Source organism: Mustela nivalis (assembly GCF_964662115.1).
Source record: "Mustela nivalis genome assembly, chromosome: 6".
Lineage (NCBI taxonomy): Eukaryota > Metazoa > Chordata > Mammalia > Carnivora > Mustelidae > Mustela > Mustela nivalis.
The window spans coordinates 49,295,348-49,309,126 of NC_139025.1; the positions used below are offsets into that span (position 1 = coordinate 49,295,348).

The 13,779-nt window shown below is 38.1% G+C and overlaps 1 long non-coding RNA gene across 1 annotated transcript; it reads left to right on the forward strand.

Moving 5' to 3' along the window:
• The first annotated feature begins 5,998 nt into the window (after window positions 1-5,998).
• Window positions 5,999-10,034, forward strand: LOC309867014. The gene is made up of 3 exons (XR_014312925.1): window positions 5,999-6,131; window positions 8,366-8,492; window positions 9,617-10,034. It is a non-coding gene; the product is annotated as an uncharacterized lncRNA (long non-coding RNA).
• The last annotated feature ends 3,745 nt before the right edge of the window (window positions 10,035-13,779 follow it).

Consider the following 13,779-nt stretch of genomic DNA (forward strand, 5'->3'; position numbering starts at 1 on the left):
TCTGTTGAAGGGCATCTTGGTTCTTTCCACAGTTTGGCGACTGTGGCCAGTACATCTGTATCTTTGGGATACAGACCAAATAGTGTAATTGCAGGGTCATAGGAAAGCTTTATTTTTAATTTCTTAAGGCATCACCACACTGTTTTCCAAAGGGGCTGTACCAACTTGCTTTCCCACCAACAGTGTAAGAGGGCTCCCCTTTCTCCACATTCTCTCCAACACACTTTGTTTCCTGTCTTGCTAATTTTGGCCATTCTAACTGGTGTAAGGTGGTATCTCAATGTGGTTTTATTTGAATCTCCCTGATTGTTAATGATGATGAACATTTTTTTTCATGTGTCTGTTAGCCACTTGTATGTCTTCTTTTTTTTTTTTAATTTTTTCAATTTATTAAAAAATAATTTATTGAATTCAATTTATTTATTTTCAGAAAAACAGTATTCATTATTTTTTCACCACAACCAGTGCTCCATGCAATCTGTGCCCTCTATAAAACCCACCACCTGGTACCCCAACCTCCCACACCCCCGCCACTTCAAACCCCTCAGATTGTTTTTCAGAGTCCATAGTCTCTCATGATTCACCTCCCCTTCCAATTTACCCCAACTCCCTTCTCCTCTCTAACACCCCTTGTCCTCCATGATATTTGTTATGCTCCACAAATAAGTGAAACCATATGATAATTGACTCTCTCTGCTTGACTTATTTCACTCAGTGTAATCTCTTCCAGTCCCGTCCATGTTGCTACTTTGGAGATGTTCTGTTTATGTCTTCTGCCCATTTTTTGACATGATTATCTGTTTTGTGTGTGTTGAGTTTGAGGAGTTCTTTATAGATGTTAGATATCAGCACTTCCTCTGTATTGTCATTGGCAAATATCTCCTCCTGTTCTGTGGGTTGCCTCTTTGGTTTGTTGACTTTTTCCTTTGCTGTGCAGAACATTATGATCTTGATAAAGTTCTAAAAGTTCATCTTCGTTTTTGTTTCCTTTGCCTTTGGAGACAAATTTTGAAAGAAGTTGCTGTGGCTGATGTCAAAGAGGTTACTGCCTATGTTCTTCTCTAGGATTTTGATAAATTCCTGCCTCATGTTGAGGTCTTTTATCCATTTTGAGTTTATCTTTGTGTATGGTGTAAGAGAATGGTCGAGTTCATTTTTCTATATGTAGCTGTCCAATTTTCCCAGCACCATTTATTGAAGAGACTGTCTTTTTTCCACTGTATATTTTTTTCCTGCTTTGTCCTGGGAGCTTTTTATCTCTCCTATTTTTAATGAGAGCTTTGCTGGATGTAGTATTCTTGGCTGCATATTTTTCTCGTTTGTGCTCTGAATATATCATGCCAGTCCATTCTGGCCTGCCAGGTCTCTGTGGATAGGTCTGCTGCCAATCTAATATTTCTACCATTGTATGTTACAGACCTCTTGTCCCAAGTTGCTTTCAGGATGTTCTTGTTGTTACTAAGACTTGTAAATTTTGCTATTAGATGATGGGGCATGGACCCATTTTTATTGATTTTGAGGGCGGTTTTCTGTGCCTCCTGTATTTTGATGCTAGTTCCCTTTGCCATATTAGGGAAATTCTCTGTTATAATTTCTCCAATGTACCTTCTGCCCCTCTCTCTCTTCTTCTTCTTCTGGGATCCCAATTATTCTAATATTGTTTCATCTTTTGGTATCATTTATCTCTAGAATTCTCCCCTTGTGGTCCAGTAGTTGTTTGTCTCTCTTGCTCAGCTTCTTTATTCTATGTCATTTGGTCTTCTATATCACTAATTTTCTCTTCTGCTTCATTTATCCTAGAAGTAAGAGCCTCCATTTTTTATTGCACCTCATTAATAGCTTTTTTAAAGAGTCAACTTGCTTAGACTTTAGTTCTTTTATCTCTCCAGAAAGGGACTTTATTTCTCCAGAAAAGGATTGTCTAGTATATTTCATGCTTTTTTTGAGCCCAGCTAACACCTTGATAATCATCATTCTGAACTCTATTCTGACATGTTACTAATGCCCATATTGACTAGGTCCCTAGCCTTTGGTATTGCCTCTTGTTCTATTTTTTTGTGGTGAGTTTTTCCACTTTGCCATTTTATCCAGATACGAAGAGATGAATGAAAGAACAAAATACTAAAATGGAGGCAAAGACTCCAGATTAATGTACCCTAACCAAATCAGAAGATACCCAAAACTTTGGGGAGAAGAAAGGAGGAAAAAATAAAAAATAAAATTTTATATATATATATATATATATATCAGAGCGACCTACTTGATTTTGGGTATATTCTGGTCTCTTAGGAGAAACTACCTCCTAAAATTTTAAAGAAAGAAAAACATATATATGAAAGTAAGGGTAAACATGATGAAGGGATGGAATATGACTGTAAAGATGAAAATTAAAAAATATTCTAAGAAAGGAATTGATAAGAAATTGATTGGAAAAGGGGAAAAAAAAAGATGAGAGAATGTGCTCAAGCTGGAGACTAGAACAAAGCCATGCACGAGATTTAGGGTATATTTTGATCTATTTGAAGGAATTGTATCCCAAAATTTTAAAGAAAAAAAAAACCATATATATATATACAAAAAGTAAGGTTAGATATGATGAAGAGATAAAATATGACTATAACAATGAAAATTTTAAAAGATATTTAAAAAAAGGTATTGATAAGATAAAATGCTTAAAAAATGTTAAAATGGGAAAGAGGAAAAGTTATAAAAAATAGAATAAGAAAATAATAAAATTAAGAAAATTTGCCTTTGGAAGACTAAAGGATCATGAGAAAAAAGCCATGAAGTCTATGTGTTGCTTTCCCCTAGCTCTGGAGTTCTGTAGTTCTCATTGATTGGTGAACTTGATCTTGGCGGGATGTTCTTGCTGATCTCCTTGTGGGGGAGCCTGTTGTAATGATTCTCAAATGTCTTTGCCTGAGGCGGAGTTTCACTGCTCTTTCCAGGGGCCAGGCTAAGTAATCTGCTCAGGTTTGCTTTCAATAGCTTTTATTACCTGAACACTTTCTGTATAGCTTGGAGGAGGAGAATGAAGAAGGTGGCTTCCCAATCTTTGGCCCTGGAGATGCTGAAAACTCAGGGCCCCTCTCCTCAGTGCACTCTCAGTGAAAAGCAGTCAATCACTCCCATCTCCCTAGTCTCTGGCTGCACTCCTTGCTCACCTGGCCTGTGACCGAGTGTTTCTAACTCTGGCACATGGCCCCATTGGGAGTCTCCAAACCCAGCTGATTCCTGCAGTGCATTGCCATGCCTCTCCTCTTGGAGGAGGAAGGAGGGTGTCTCTCTGGACTTTCTACTTGTGGGGTCTCTGTTTAAAAAGCAGTGACTGGACTGTTCCTCAGATCACAGTTTAAGGTAACCCCAAGCTGAGAGCATACTCGTTGGCTCCGTCTCTGTAGCTGGGTTCTTCCTCTGATACCTGGAAGCTCTGCCACTCTCAGGCACTCCTGGTCTTTCTGTGACCCTGTGGGTCCTGAAACCGCACTGTCCCTGGGAGGGCTCCACCCTTGCTTAGTCTCTGGAGTGACATCCCTCAGTGGAGCAGACTTCTAAAAGTTCTGATTTTGTTCTCTGTTACTCTACAGCTTGACAGGAGCCAGACCCTCCCCTGTGGTCTATCTTCCTGTTAATTCAGGTTCACTTCTCTGCCTGTCCTACCTTCCAGAAAGTGGTCACTTTTCAGTTCCTAGAATTGCTGCTCTTCTCTATCTCCTGTTGAGTTTGTAGGTGTTCAGAATGGTTTGATAACTATCTAACTGAACTCCTGGGACCTTATTGTATTTCAGTCTCCTTCTCTTCCACCATCTTTTCTTTTTTCTTAATTTAGGTGTTTATCACCATAAACTTTCCTCGTGGAAATGCTTTTGCAGCATTCCATAAATTTTAGTATGTTGTATTTTCATTTGTCTCAAGACAGTTTCTAGTTTTCCTTTTAGTTTCTTCTTTGACCCAATGGGGTTGTTCAGGAGTGTGTTTAATTACCATACTAGTTTTCCTTTTGTTATTGATTTCTTTCTTTCTTTCTTTCTTTTTTTTAAGATTTTAAATTTTTATTTATTTATTTGAGAGAGAGAACATGAGCGGCGGGGGGAGAGGCCAAGGGAGAGGAAGAACCAGACTTCCTACTGAGCAGGAAGCCTGATGCGGGGCTTGATCTCATGACCCTGGGATCAGGACCTGAGCTGAAAGCAGAAACTAAACTGACTAAGTCACCCAGGTGCCCTGATTTCTACTATCATACCATCATGGTCTGAAAAATACTTGCTACAATATTAATTTTAAATTTGCCAAGACTCATTTTGACCTAATATATAATCTATTCTGGAGAATGGTCTGTGTGGATTTGCAAATTATGTGTATTCTGCTGTTGGATGTGGAATGTTCTATTTGTCTGTTAGTTCCATTTGACCTATAGTGTTAAATACTTATAGGGAGCATATAGATGGGTCTTTGTTTTTGTTTTTTTAAATTAAGCCACTCTATGCCTTTTAATTGGAGAATTTAATCCATTTACACTTAAAATAATTATTGATTGGCAAGTACTTACCAATGCCATTTTATTAGTTTTTTTCTGACTGTATATAGTTTCCCTGTTCCTTTCTTCCTTTGGGAATTGATGATTTTCTGCAGTGGTATGCTTTTTTTTTTTTCTTTATTCTTTGTGTATCTACTGTAGGTGTTTGCTTTGTAATTACCATGATGTTTTCATAGAACATCTTTAGATTCAACAGTATATCTGAATTTGACTACATAGTTATCTTAACCATTGTGTTTTATACTATTATGTTACTTTTAATGTTCTTTCATTTCAGCTTGAAAATCCCCTTTCAACATTTCTTGTAAGGAATATCTAGTGTTGATGAACTTTTTTAGCTTTTGTTTGTTTGGAAGAATCCTTATATCTCCTTCATTTCTAGGGGAAAACTTTGCTGGGTATTTTTGGTAGGCAGTTTTTCTCTTTCAGTTCTTTGAATTTGTAATCCCATTCTCTCCTAATTTGTAAGGTTGCTTCAGAGAAATCCACAGATAGCCTTATAGGGTTCCCTTGTCTATAACCTTGTTTCTCTTGCTGCTTCTAAAATTCTCTTTTGGTCTTTGGTTTTAAACAGTTTTATTATAATGTGTTTTGGAGAAGATCATTTGGGCAGGGAGAGTGGCAAACAGAGGAAGAAGCAGGCTCCCTGCTAGGCAAGGAGCCCAATGTGGAGCTTAATCCCAGGACACAGAGATCATGACCTGAGCTGAAGGCAGACACTTAACCAACTGACCCACCTGGCACCCCTTGTGCAGAATTCTTAAGCTTGTATATCTTCTCTTCATTCTACAGAGCCAAGCTGGGTGCTGACAGCATCCATTTTGCTTTCTCTAGAGTAGGTATGAATGCTCAAGTTTGTGTGATTTTCTGTCTCCCAGGTCTGTAGGGGTAGGTTTTTGCACATGCTTATTAGTTGTCTGCAAAAGTTTGCTCTCGCCACTATTGGGAGTACACACAGGGAGCCAGACACAATGTTGGGATTTGTACAGGCTTGGTGCATGGAGCCCTGAGGGTTCCTGTGGTCTGGGTAGGGGAATCTGCAGGTGAAGTATTTCCAGTGGCTTGTGGGTGGGCTTCCTGTTGGAAGATGTGAGGCACTCAGTAGGCTCTATGCACCTTTGATACATTCTGTTCTTTTTCTTTTCCTTCTTTTTTTTTTTTAATTTTATTTATTTATTTGTCAGAGGGAGAGAGAGCACAAGCAGGCGGAGTAGCAGGCAGAGGCAGAGGGAAAAGCAGACTCCCCGCTGAGCAAGGAGCCCAGTGTGGGACTCGATCCCAGGACTCTGGGATCTTAACCCAAGCCTAAGGCAGCGGCTTAACCAACTGAGCCACCCAGATGTCCTGATACATTCTGTTCTGTTCCCTGGATGCTATTCTCCCAGCTCTCCCTGCCTCTCCCCCCTTGCCCCTCCCCTCAGTCTTGCAGTTCTGGATGGTATTCAGTATTCTGGATAGGATGAGAAACAAGTTAGTCTGTTGGACAGTGTGCTGCGCAGCTGGAGTGCTCACTTACATGTTTTCACTTTCTGCTATGGGAGAAGTTTGGACCAAGAAGGTGCTAAACTGCTGCTTTGGGAGAAAGGTTATGCAGGTAAAGTGAAACTTTTCCTCTTACCCTCTTCAGTATTTCTAGTCTCAGATTTTTTGGATCCAGTGGTGTGCTGGAACTTCTCTTCTGGGCCCCTGGACTTCCACAAAGACTTTCTTATCTCTGGGTGGTTTTCTGAGTCAGTGTTCTTTTCAGGGGAAGACAGTAGAAAACCCTTATTCTGCCACAATGATGACATCACTCCTTTAAGTCTTAATTTAAATGCAATTTCTAGCTTTCTGTATATTAAAGCATGAGGAATATTATAATATTATTAGTTAACAAAGCCATTTTAATTCCAATTGAAAGTGACATGGGACTTTGACTCTAAACTCTAATTTAGTTTTAATTTCCATTTGTAGTGAATGATATGAAATTACATGAAATGACTTGGTTTTATTGGAATCAGACTTATTGGAATCAGATTTAAGTTTGCAAAATTGCATAGGGACTAAAGATACTCCTTTTGAGATTCAAAATTATTAAAATACATGTGATGGATGTAAGTAGCCCCAACTAAGGTCAACTGTAAAATGTTATCAGCTCCTGAGAAAAACTCACTATAATGCAAAGGCTGTTCTGGACTAGTGACTAGAGATCCTTTTTAGGTCCTTGGGTGTTAAGGAGGAAGAATGGTTTTAGGTATGATGAAGCTACGAATGCGAAGCTTTTTTCTTACCAATCCATCTTACGATGAGCATCCCCTGAGAAAATTGTGCATATTTTCAAGGAAGGGAGATAACTCTTAGGGAAGGAATAGCCTCCTTCTGCACCCTGGCGAAATTTGCTACTTGGGAAGAGAGTCTGGAGCAGCGGCAGGGTATAATGACCAGAGGAAGAATCTTAGTTCCAGCTGCAACTGGAAGATGCAAATGAAGATGCTGAACAGTTGTCATTAGCAGGGAAAAATGGAGGGATCCCTTCTGACTACTCAAATTTTGACTGTTTCTAACTTGTTTACTGATAGCAACAGTATCTGACAGTGTGTTTTTTAGACCTGTAGATGTTTATTGCTTCTCAGACTTAAGTGTGTATATGAATCATCTGAGGATCTGGTTAAAGTATAGGTTCTGACTCATTGGGTATGGGTGAATCTTGAGATTTTACATTTCTCACAAGGTCCTGAGTGAATTTAATGCTCCTGGTCCAAAGACCACATTTTGTGTAGCAGAATGTGGTAGACAGATTTATAGCCCTTAAGAAGATTCTGTACCCTAATCCCTGGGACTCTGAGTGTGTTACCTTACATGGAAAAAGGGACTTTGCAGATGTAATTAAGTTTACTAATTCATTGACCTTAAAATAGGGTGATTATCCTGGATTATCTGTGTGGGTGCAGTATACTTACATGAACTCGTAAAAGCAGAAAGCAGAGAAGAGGAGGTCAGGGAGATTGCATATGTGAGAAAAATTTGGCATACTATTGCTGGCTTGAAGATGAAAAAGCCATGTAAAAAGTATAAGAAGGAACTAAATTCTGCCAGCATGTTGAGCCAGCATCTTTCAAAAATGTGCTTGAAAGTGGATTCTTTCCCAGAGTATCTAGTAAGAAATGCAGCCCTGCCAATCTCTTAATTTTAGTCTTGTGAGCCCTAAACAGAAAGTCCAATTGAGCTATTCTGTGCCCAGAATTATAAGCCACAGAAACTACAAGGCAATAAATGGGTATTAGTTTAGCTGCTAAATTTGAGATTATTTGTTATGGCAGAAAAGGAAAATTAATATGTAAGGTAATCTAGAACATCTAACATCTAAGGGGAGCATCAAATCATCTAGCATTAGTAGGGTGAATATGAGTTCCACATCCAAGAAAGATGTGAGAACAACCACAACTAGCCTTTGCATTAGTTAGACTCCTAGGGTCCTCAGAATTATTAAGAAAGGCATGACTCCAGGAGACTAAAGTTGTTCTTAAACCTGGAGTCATATTAAAATATATTTAAAGAGATAGGAGGACATCTATAGATAGATAGATATATCAAATCACATCTATCTACTGGAGACAATTCTTCATGGGTCTCTTGTATTTCTGCATTCTCACAAGCAATAATATTGACAATCTTGCAGGATGCTTGTATAGTGAACAGACTTGGAATATGGAGACAGTGATGTCTTCCTCTAGGGCAGGGGGCATGTTTATTTACTGTCCAGCATAATAAAGATAATAGTTCCCTCTGGGGCAAAAGTGTAGGACATGTTTGCTTGGTTCCTATTATAAAATATTGGGTTTCTTTTAGCTTGTTTCTTGGCTGTGATGAAAACACACTGTGGGCACAGCATTCACCTGGGCTGCTCAGGATCACCCCCATGGGACTTGGGGGTGGGGAAAGGAAACATAAAGGTGAAACACATGTTTGCTGGGCGGTGAGTAATAACATCCCTTGTCTCTAACCTAGAAGTCTTTTCTCTTCTGTCGCCAGCCATGAAGCTGTGGCAGGCTAACTTGTTAGCTTGCAAGTAGGTTAAACCTCAGATTTTCATAGTTCTTAACTACGTGAGTAAATCTTACGTGGTGTTTATATGTGTGTGTGTTCATGTAGGTTTCAAATTGACAATGAAGGAAGTTGAAGAAGATTGACCTGTTATAGAGTGATCTGAAGTTTCCTAATACCATGAATTCAATAGGTTTTTGGCTCTAGTGTTCTCTTCTTAAGCCATGAAATTTATATTGAATCTCCTGCCATTAAAGAAATTTTATATTCAATCAGCAAGAAGTCCAAAATTTTTACTGAAATAAACAGCTATGCTTAACTTTTTTGATATTATTTTATTACCATAGTCAACACTGTTAAGTAACATATATTCTTCTCCAATATTATTTTATGTAATATGGGATGTTAGTTTTCTTACATCCAACCCAGAGTGTCTTTTTGTTGTTGGAAATACTGCTTAATTTAAGTAATAATGGTAGTAATGATGGTGAGCTACATTCTTGATTAAATTTTTTTCTAAAATGACATATTCTAAATTTTGGGACTTGAAATGAGACTTTGGTAAACATTGTAAGAGATAATTATTATTCTCAATAATTTTTAGGAAGTCGATTTTGTAGCAGGGTCTCATTAGAAAAGTATCTCACTGGAAAAAATATCAAAATTTAGCACATATTCATGTTTTTTCTTAGGCAGACTGGAAAATGTATGCTATCATTTTTCTGTTTTCATCTTTTAGCCTTATAAGGAAGAATATAGATGTGAGTGTGCCCCCAAAAAACCTCGTTTCATTAAAAAAAAAATGTGTTACTTGAGGGCCTGGGAAGGCTGAGGCATTCAAAGTTTAGCTTGTTTGGTATCAGATGTCACTTGATGTTCTTTTATATCAAGGGGTGTCTTTTTCTTCATTGTGTCTGTTGAATATTTATTGTGTCTACCAAGACAGATTAAATATTTGTATGCAGAACAGTTCCAATTTATAAAAAGACTATAAAAGATTATATGTGTATTGTTTTTTGTTTTTAACCACCACTATTTCTCCATCTGCTTTCGTAGGTTTCTGCCAAGAGGAAGAACATGAAATATAATCTGGCCTCAATCCTACCATTTTTTGGAACTCTGTGGAAAAGCAATAACAAGCAATTGTATAATAAGGCATTGTTCCTGTTTACTGAGTGGGACACTGCCTGGCAGACCTGGTTAAAATTAGGGACGGGAAGGGTGAAGAAGATGATAAAGGAAAGTAATTCTGTCTAAATAAGATCTGTCTTTGCTATAGAGGCCTGGCTGATCCGATTAATCAGTTTCTTTTTATCTTAAAATTTCATGGTTAAAAATTAATTAATTCATTTGCCGTTTGCTTTTTTTGAGCACCTTCTCTATACAAAGAACTTTTAGCTAAGCAATGCATTTCTTTTCTTGTAAAAACAGCAAGTCTTGCCAAGTGCTGTCTTTATTCAACAAAGGAAAGAAAAACCTGTGCTTTCTTTGTTTGCAGTGGTGCAGATTTGCTTTCAGTATTTGGAGTTCAACCTTTGAATAAGATATTTTTTTCTTTTCCAACAGATCATTGTCAACATGTGGCTTCTTTTGGCTATTATCTAGTATCTTCCTAGAGAACTCTTCATTCACTCTTTCCAGATTAGAAAAGATCAATTTAGGAGACTAATAAAAAGTCACCAAAATGATCTGAAAGGGGGGAAAAAAAAAGCAACTCTGAGGAGAAGGGTAGTTCTTGTTTCAATGGAATGTTAGAACCATTAAGTTTCTCTTCAATGAGTCTCTCTCCCCGCTCTGATTCTCACTGGATTAGTAAAGTGCCACCATTTGAGACAGGACATTTTTTCAGCTGGTAATGTGACACCATTTGAATATTACGAATCCTGCTTTTTCTTTTTCTTTGTTGTGATGTTTATGCTTGATATGTTTTTTCTAAACTATTTCTTAATATCAGAGGTATAAATTGGACAATGTTACTGAAAATGTAGCAGTGATATTGCTTAGTTTGACACCCACAGGAATCTGACAGGGATGCTTTTATTCTGTGAATTATAAAGATTGTGTTATATTTATAGAAATGATAAGTCTTTCAAAATCATGAAAATGAGCCTTGAACAATCTGAGGTGTGGAGTTTTATGCCTTTGTTGGTCTCTGGTCTCTCTTCCAGTCTTCACTCAATGTAAGCCAGGCCACTTATTTGTACTGTCATTTCTACACATAATGTAATTTGTAAATATCAGTAACAAGAAAAATTTTTTTCATATGGAAAAGAATGTTCTCTTTTTATGATAGTTTATAGAAGGATAGTTGATTAAAAGTCCAAAGTGCTTCTGCTTTTATAAAATAATAGCTTGAGAGTTGATAATGTCTGTAGTCTCCCCTTTTAAAAAAAGTAATATTTCTATTCGAAGAGTTGTCCCATGAATAAATTTTCATGCTTCCTTCCCCTGTCATAAGGATATTTTCTGTATTTTCTTAGTTTGAGAAGAGTATCTTTAGCAGTTTCTTTGATTAAAGTAGGGAATATTCTAGGCAGCCTTCAAAATGCTGTGTAAATTTTCAACTCAGCACCTGGCTCTTGTGTTTTCTTCTCTAGCAATGCAATCCCAAACTTAACTGTAGCAGATAGCACACTCAGTGCCGGCGACAGGTCTTCTGGACTTTCTACATCTTGTCTGATTTAGCCTGCATTGAAGTATCCCTTCTTTTGTAAACCCTTATCTGCCTTGAAAGAAGCCCTTCGCTGGGTCATACTATTTCTTTAGTTCTTTGTTTATGTGTTTGGATTTTCTGGCTGCTCTGTAGACTGTGGGAGTAGAAACGATATTTGAATAGTTCCCATAAATTTGTGATTCTGGGAACAGAGTAGATACTCAGGAAATGTTCTTTATCCCAAAGACTAGCCAGTTCTGGCCCCTGTCTGAGCAGTACTATTAGGTTCCTCACACCTTTGGCTTCTGTCTTAGCTCGGCTGCTACAACAAAAATATCATAGACTGAAAAAAAATAGTACAGACTGGGTGACTTATAAAGAATAGAAAGTTATTTCTGACAGTTCTGAGGGCTGGGAAGTCTAAGATCTGGCAGTGTTGGCAGATTGGGTGTCTGGGGAGGACCTGTTTCCTGCTTCATGGACAGCTGTCTTGTCACCTTGTCCTCACATGGTGGATGGGGCCAGGATCTCTCTGAAGTCTCATTTTCAAGGGGACTAATCCCATTCGTGAGGGCTCCACTTTTATGATCTAGTTATCTCCCCAAAGCCCTATCTTCAAATACCATTATATTGGAGATTAGGTTTTGACATATGAATTTCAGGGGACCCAAACATTCAGTCTATGGTAACTTCCTTTCTGGGAAGGACCAGAGTCTGTATTCAAAGGGAGTTTAAAATTGCATAAATGAATGAGATAATGAATGGGATGTGATCAGTCTTTGTTTGTTTATTGGATTAGGTGAGATCGTCTTTTAAAGAAGGTGAAAATTTATAGAAAAGACATAACAAGTTAACTGTGTGGGAAATGAAAGCACTGATTGAGAATCTTGGCTTTCTCATCCCATACCTGAAACTGGACCATGGTTGTTGTTGTTGTTTTTTGAAGATTTTATTTCTTTATTTGACACAGGGAGAGAGAGAGCACAAGCAGGGGGAGTGGCAGGCAGGATCCCCACTGAGCAGGGAGCCTGACGTGGGGCTCAATCCCGGGGTCCCAGAATCATGAGATGAGCCAAAGGGAGACACTTAACTGACTGAGCCACCATGTTTTTGAAATTAGTTTTTAAGAGTCTGACCTGTTTGGTTAAAAACAAACCTTTGTAAACATTGTTGGAGAAAGTGACTGGAGATAGAACCTAAAGCTGCTTACCTAGTGGTTTCAGCCAAGGGCAGTATTGCTGATGGGTTGTTTCTAAGGGAGAATAGCTCTCTCTGGAATGTGGTGCTCTGGAGTGCTTCTTTGTGAGCTTTCATAGCATGTTCCAGGCCAGGAGATTGTGTTGCTTACTTGGAACACATTTTTCTGCAAGGTGGTCTTTGCCATCAAAATCTGTAAACATTAAAGGCTTTTCTTGACTCCAGAAGTGGGGTGGTAAGTGTCAGTGGTCCCTCTGCATCATTATTGTTTGAGGCAGATGTCTGTGTCTTTTTTTTTTTTTTTTGTATTTTATATGTTATTTTATGTAAGTAATGGGAAATTCTCTTCAATTGTTAAGGCAAAGAAACAAAGAGTGAAAACCATTGCTATGCATTGGATCTAGAAATAATAATACCGCAATCCAATTGTTCTGCCAACACGTTACTGGGGTACACTCTACACAGAGATTACGGCAGGTGACATTGAAATGCTGGTGGGAGTGAGGAAGGTCCTGAATCCTGAGAGCATTAGGCATCCTAAGGTGCATTTCTGACCATGTCCCACACTGGAGACTTCTCTCTGGGCACTGAGTGGATGGGGAAAAATAAAGTCAGAATCTCTGCCTATGCCGTCAACAATAAAATAAGGTAATATTAAGGCTACACTTCTATAGCACTATCTCATTGAAAAAGGAAAAAATTAGTAATACTGTTGAAGAATGGTGACCTCTTTATAGATAGTTGGAACTAAAAGCACAGAGCACTTAGCTTTGGTTTCAAATATTTTTTAAGTCTCAGGGCTAGACAAAACCTACAGGGACTCCATCTTCTCGGTTCTTCTTGGGACTGAATCTGTTTCCCCCTCAGCTCAGCCTCATTCCTCCATTTGTGCAGCATTTTGGCTGTCATCTTGTTACCACTGACTTCAAGAGGGATGGAGTTTTCTATAAAGTTCAGTGTATTTTACTTGTGAAAAGTACATTTAAGAGAATATAATCAAGGTACTGTGACCTATACATCAAGGTACAGGAACTCTGGCTTTGACTTGGCCTAATAGAGATTTGTTATGGGCTGTGTTAACAGAACTTGAATTGGTTGGAAATATACTTTTTTTTTTCCTTTCTGGTAGAAGGAAGATCCTGAAAATACTCAGATGCTTTCCTGACTTGGAAAAGAATATGATGACCTCAGAAATTCACAAGAGCTAATAGCTATTTGATCTATTATTAAAATTATGCTGAAAGATTTTGGAGAAAGATAATATAGGGGACTACATAGACATAAAGCCTTAAAATAGAATTAAGTCCTTAACCTTGTGAAAGGATACATTTTTATTTTTCACATTTGTATATTAATCTTTTACTAAATT